The sequence below is a fragment of the Melanerpes formicivorus genome, unplaced genomic scaffold (genome assembly GCF_026170545.1).
Source record: "Melanerpes formicivorus ecotype bairdi unplaced genomic scaffold, bMelFor1.0.p_v2 SCAF_7, whole genome shotgun sequence".
Classification (NCBI taxonomy): Eukaryota; Metazoa; Chordata; class Aves; order Piciformes; family Picidae; genus Melanerpes; species Melanerpes formicivorus.
In genome coordinates, this window is record NW_027142359.1 from 23,220,980 (window position 1) to 23,227,863 (window position 6,884).

The window sequence follows — 6,884 nt, forward strand, 5'->3', positions numbered from 1 at the left end:
GTGAGGGTGTGTGCTGCTGCCTGCAGCTCTGAGAGTCGCTTTCCCCATGACTTGCGCCTCCTCCCAGCCCAAAGATGGAGGATGCAGCTCTTTGAGCTCAAAAAAAGTCTGATGTTTCTCCTGTGGGTGTTTTTTTAGTGCCTTAAGTGTCCTCTTCTACACAGCCTGCAGCCTTTCGGTGCTTAAAGGGACTGATAAGAAAGCTGGAGACAGGCTTTTCATCAGGCTGTTGTGACAGGGCAAGGGGTGATGGTTTTAAAATACAAGATGGAGATTCAGACTAACAGAAGGAAGTTTTTATACATTAAGGTGAAACACTAGCCCAGGATGCTCAGACGGGTGGCAGATTCCTCATCCCTGGGAGCATTCCAGATCAGGTTGTACAGGGCTCTGAGCAACCTGATCTAATTGCAGGTGCCCCTGCTCACTGCAGGAGGGTTGGGCTAGGCAATCTTTCTTCCCAACCCAGATCATTCTGTGATTCTATGATCTCTATACTTCCTAAATAACAAAAGATAAAACTTGTCTGCTAAGCTCTTGGTTAAATCAGGCCCACTCACAGATCAAGCAGATAACACACACCCCACCAGTTGCTGCCCAGGGCAAAATCTGGATATCATGGAGCCAGGGTTCACCCCAGCACTGCCTTAGAAGTCCTTATAGTGCAATAGTGGCCTCGCTCTAAGTGACTGGGGACTTACGGTGCCTGGTCACCCTCTCCCAAACTCCCCCAGGCACCTTAAAACAAAAACAAACCAAAACCAACCAACCAAACACACACACACACACACAAAAAGAGTAAATTAAGTGAAATGGCATCACAGAAAACTGGAAAAAGCAGATACAAGAGAAGCATCTTCCACCCAGCAGCCCAGTGATGTGCCATCTTCTCTCACTTCACCAGGGAAAGCCTGATCAGCTTCCTAACCCCTGAAGCCTCCATTTGCTGAGTGTGAGCAGACAGATTTCAGCCCCAGGGCAGCATGGAGGAATATGGAATAACTGGCAGAAAAAGAATTTTTTTTCCCCTCTTTTTTGCTTTTTTTTTCCACTGCCTCACAGTCCAGCTTTCCCTGGTCTTATGTGAACGCTGCCAATTTACCTCCACCGTGATGCTGGGGCACTGACTGATATGGGCTTCAGAAGCAGGATTGTATTCTTCTCATCACAGTGGCACTGTCAGAAATTCCCTGTTTTCATGATGTCAGAATGAACAATGTATATCATAGCTTCAGAGCCTGAGATTTCCAACCTACTGGGAGAATAAGGATTTTTTCCCTGGTGATCCTAAGAAATCAGCGCTCGGTCTCTGCAGAATTCAAGGTTTCAGATAAAAAAAAACACATCCTCAGCACTCAGCCGTAGCAAGAGCCGTCTGGAAGAGACACAAACCAGGGGAGTGCTGTCTCTGTGCTGCCAAGTTACTTCAGCAGAATGAAATTAAGCATCTCCCATTTCACAGCTGCCCTTCAAAACTTTGGGAAGCTTTGAACAAAGTAAATGGTCTGTTATGGACTGGTCACGTCTCCTTGGAAAGCAGGAGAGGATCCCTAGAGACAATGAATAGGGTAGGATAGGATAGGATAGGATAGGATAGGATAGGATAGGATAGGATAGGATAGGATAGGATAGGATAGGATAGGATAGGATAGCATAGGATAGCATAGCATAGCATAGCATAGCATAGCATAGAATAGAATAGAATAGAATAGAATTAACCAGGTTGGAAGAGACCTTCGAGATCATCCTGTCCAACCTATCATCCAACACTATCTAATCAACTAAACCATGGCAACAAGCACTCCATCAAGTCTCCTAAACACCTCCAGTGATGGTGACTCCACCACTTCCCTGGGCAGCACATTCCAATGGGCAATCACTCTCTCTGGGAAGAATTTCTTCCTAACATCCAGCCTAAACCTCCCCTGGTGCAGCTTGAGACTCTGTCCTCTTGTTCTGGTGCTGGTTGCCTGGGAGAAGAGACCAACCCCCACCTGGCTACAACCTCCCTTCAGGGAGTTGTAGAGAGCAATAAGGTCTCCCCTAAGCCTCCTCTTCTCCAGGCTAAGCAAACCCAGCTCCCTCATCTTCTCCTCATAGGGCTTGTGCTCCAAACCCCTCCCCAGGTTTGTTGCCCTTCTCTGAACACATTCTAGCAACTCAACATCTTCTCTAAACTGGGGGGCCTAGAACTGGACACAAGATTCAAGATGTGGCCTAACCAGTTTTGAGTACAGGTGCAGAATGACCTCCCTGCTCCTGCTGGCCACACTCTTCCTGATACAGGCCAGGATGCCACTGGCCTTCTTGGCCACCTGGGCACACTGCTGGCTCGTGTTCAGCCTACTATCGACCCCATCCAGTCTCTTCCTAAGCACCTCCAGTGATGGTGACTCCACCACCTCCCTGGGCATCACACTTTTATAAGGGAAAAAAAATACATACATCATACTTCCGCTTGGAAATGCTTAATAATTTTCAGTTAACAATTTTCAGTTTCTAGACAAAAGATGACTGCTGGGTGCTTTCTAGGAGCCACAGGAATTTATACCAAGAACCTGAAGATGTTCTACAAACATTATATGATGAAGAGGCTGAGGGCAGCCCCGGCTTCTCAGGCTGCTGTTGCCAGCCAAACCTGGAGGATTTGGGTCATGAGGAGGAATCAGGAGCTTGACTTGCATAAAAGCAGCTTGTGATGCTTCAGTCTGAGACAAGTGAAAACACTGTACTGGTCTGTGCTAAGGAAGAAGATGCAAGAAACACTACCAACAACATCAAGCCTTGAGCGAAAGTGGCTTAAATTGGACAGCTGGAGAAGAGCAATTTAAAAGAAAAGCAGAAAAGTGTGTTGGAAAGGGAGAGAGCCAGGGGAAGGAGCTGGGAAATGAGAAGTGAAGGGAGAAAAAACAAGAGATAGAAGAACCAAATGGGTTTGAAAGAGGAAAAAAAGAAAAGGATAACCCTTTAACTACATCGCTTCTAGCCAAGAAATTTCTGGGTTTAAAGGATTCATAGCTTGCTTGGAAATCCAGGCTCTGTGCCACAGGACTGACATCAAGCTCACAACACTGCTGCAAGGCAGGGCACACACTACAGAGAGCATTCATCGGAGCTGAAGGGACAGCAATATCTCTTTAAAAATCATATTTTTCGGCTTTTAAAGGTTTTACTGCTGTTGTCACAGTAACAAGATTAGGTGGAAAACATTTTTCTTCATGCCCTCCAGGTGTTTGCACAGCACACTGGGGCTCCTCTTGAAGCCAGCCCCAGGCTCTGGGCCAGTCCCCTCCATGCCAAACCCAACAGGCGAGGATAGCCAGCCAAGTCTCATCAGAAATCTTTGTGTCCTAAGAGGAGAAATCCAGGTGGTTTCTGTACCTGGAGCTATTTTTAGGTGATTTATGTGGCTTCTAAATGGTTCTGAGATGGGATTCTTTTTTTTTAAATGGCATCAACAGGAATCTTTGTTTATCTCTGAGCTTTAGCTCCCTAGAAATGTGAGATAGGTAGGTAGGTAGGTAGGTAGGTAGGTAGGTAGGTAGGTCGGTAGGTAGGTAGGTAGGTAGGTAGATAGATACAAACAAACAAACAAACAAACACACACATGCACATCTTTTTCTTCTTTTTTTCCCCCTTCTTCTTTTATGGTGGAGATGTCTTAAGCATCATGTCACAGCTGAGGGGAGTTTGAAAGGGCTGGATACTGTCAAGAGAAAAAACTGAAACCAGCTTGTCTCTCATCACATCTGCAAGGCAGGAAGGCAAGTAGTAAATGAGCTACATAAAACATGAAAACTCCTCTTAAATATTCCATACAGTGAAAACACCAACCCTGAACAAGCTGCCAGCATTCAAGACACTTGACAGCATGTTACATGTCACACAGAGACTAAGAAAAATAAAACCACCCAAGAAACTCAAGAGCTCAGGTTGCCAGGCAGGCTGAGTACCTGCCCCAGCAAAGGGAGAGCCCTCATCCTCCCTTAGTCTCAATAGCAGCTAATAAGCAAATTAGCTTGATGACTCCTCCCAGGATTACAGGGAAGATGTGGTAAGAACCTATGCTCCAGCTGGAGGTGGCATTCCTAGACCAGGGACATCCAGTTGGGAGGAGAGTTGTGACTCCCACCTGCAGCAGCACTGTCATGTGGATTTAGAATAGAATAGAATAGAATAGAATAGAATAGAATAGAATAGAATAGAATAGAATAGAATAGAATAGAATAGAATAGGAATAGGAATAGGAATAGGAATAGGAATAGGAATAGGAATAGAACAGGTTGGAAGAGACCTTCAAGATCATCGTGTCCAACCTATCATTAAACACCACCCAACCAACTAAACCATGCAACCAAGCACCCTATCAAGTCTCCTTCTTTGATGCAGACAACATGGCACCACTTCATTTTCCTGTAGCCAGTCTGTGTGCTGGTTTTCACCAGTGGTTTTGCACCTTTCTTCCCCACACTAGATAGTTTCCAGCCCTGAGGGACTAAGCCATCCTTCCTACCACCACCCCCCTGCACATTTAGCAACTTGCAGACATGCCTATTAAATTTTTGAGACCTGGGCAAGAATATTAATCGCATTCCAGAGGCATTCAGCATACAGCAAATTAAGGAAAAGCATTTTACAGCCCACCTCATATCCAACGGAGAAACAGAGCTGCAAAAAGCTATTTGTGAAAATCAAACACGTCTGAATAGGGAGCTGTACGTGTCCCCAGTCTGGCTGCAACTGGAAGGCAACTCCTTCTGCAGGAGCTCCTGGTACAAAGCAAGCCCCCCAGAAAACTTTGAAGTCTTCATCTTACTTCATTCCCACTTCAGGAAAACCTCTCAGCTCCTAGCTCTGAATGCTAAGTCTTCACCCCTAAACTAGTGGGAATCAGGCTGTGGTGAGGTGGGAGTCAGTCTCTTCTCCCAAGTACCTAGCAATAGAAATGGCCTCAAACTGTGCTACAGCAGGTTTAGGTTGGATAGTAGGAAAATTTTCTTTACTGAAAAAGTGGTCAGGCACTGGAGAAGGCTGTCCAGGGAGGTGGTGGAGTCACCATCCCTGGAGGCATTCCAAAAACATATAGACATCGCACTTTCAGAGGTGGTTTAGTGAGCATGGTGGTGGTGGGCTGATGGTTGGACTTGAGCTTGAAGGCCTTTTCTAACCCGAATGATTCTATAGGAAATGCTGGCTTCTGCATCCCATCACAGCAGGCTCTGCCACAATATCTCACCTGGCTGAACCCCCCCATAGGAAGGGATTGGGATGCACAAGGGCCAGCAGAGACACAAGAACTAAACCCATTATCGCTGAGGAGGTCAGAGAGCTTTCAGTATTCAGGTCCTCTCGTTTTTCTGTGCAACACTCCTTATGTTTTCCCAGCCATAAAATTGATGTTTATCTGGCTGCTAACTGCCTTACAGAGATCATTACACATTGCAAATTCCAACCATTTGCAGATAAAAGGAGAACGAGCAGCCTGGAAACTGTCACACCACCGCTGTCGCCTTGCCACATTGCAACGCGCTACAACCTTTAAGCTGAAAATTAACATATAAAAACCAAGGGGCTTGGAAAGATTTGCCAGGGGAAAATAAATAAATAAATAAATAAATGTATGTGTCTGAAACCCAAGCAGAAGTAATTCTTCCACCCACCCCACACCACCCCCTGCTCAACCAGGGAAAATTAATTTTTAAGTGAGACGAATTCCGAAGCTATTCTTGTGGCATCAAGCAGAAAAAGAAAAAGAGAGGGGGAAAAAAAGGAAAGGAAAAAGAAACCACCACAAGAGGAGGTTATTCCTCCCTACCTAAAATCTCCTTGCTGTATGAAATGTTCCTCTGGATCTGTGTCTGTTGGAAGATATGGAGGGGACAGAAGGCAAAGAAAGGGATGCAGATGTTAAATCAAGCCCTAGAAGAAGCACCAGCAGCTACAGCTGCTGCACCTCACAGTGTATGTGCCATGAATGAACAGGGAAGGGATGCTGAGCTCCTGTCTGGATTGGAACATGCAGCCAGGGCTACCAGCTCTGCTTGTGCTGATGCCCTCAGAGATTTCCACCTCACTGCACACAACTCCAGGCTCTTTCACTGGTGGCTGCAGAGGGAATAAACTGGACACCAACCTTTTCCCAGGGTCTCCAGCAGGTGCAGAAACAAGGAAAGCTGACAGCTTTGAAATCTTTAGCCCCGAGTTATTGCAGGGTGTCCTTTTGAAAAGATTGCCATCTTGTGTCTTTTCAGACACTTGAAGGTTGGTTGCCTTCGTATTTGAGACCATGGGTCTCATTCAGGAGCTTTATTACACACAATCAGGGACAATAAAGACCCCTGACAGTTACAGATGGCTTCACTGTGTCCTGTTCTTAGTGCTACCTTGTAAAGTTGGACAGTAATGTTTCCCTCATTTTTTTTCATCTCAATTTATGACTCCTCTACCATGAAAAGCCACTTATGCCCTCCACAGTTACATATACCATATCCTTCAAGGCCAGTAAATCACAGTCTCAAGTCATGTCAAATTTTGTGAAATAAAACTAAATTGCAGTTGTCTCTAAGGCGAGAAGCTGCAAAATTGAGAGAGAATGAGCTCTGCTTAAAGCCAGAAACCTGGCCAGCAGTCTCCCACGGTGTGCAGGGGCAAGGATCACGTGAAAAAAAAGGCAAGTGAAAGAGAAAAGCCTGATGTTGGGGGACCCTCTGTGCCACTCCAACAATCTGCCTCCATAGATGCGCCCACGGTCTAATGGTAAGAGCTAACTCTCTTCCGAACTGGTAGGATTTCTCTCTGTAGGCTGAGGCTCCAGCTGCCCACAGCTGAGGGCTGAGGCTCCAGCAATGTTTATTCATTGAGGTTCAGTCCCTGAGCTGGATTTG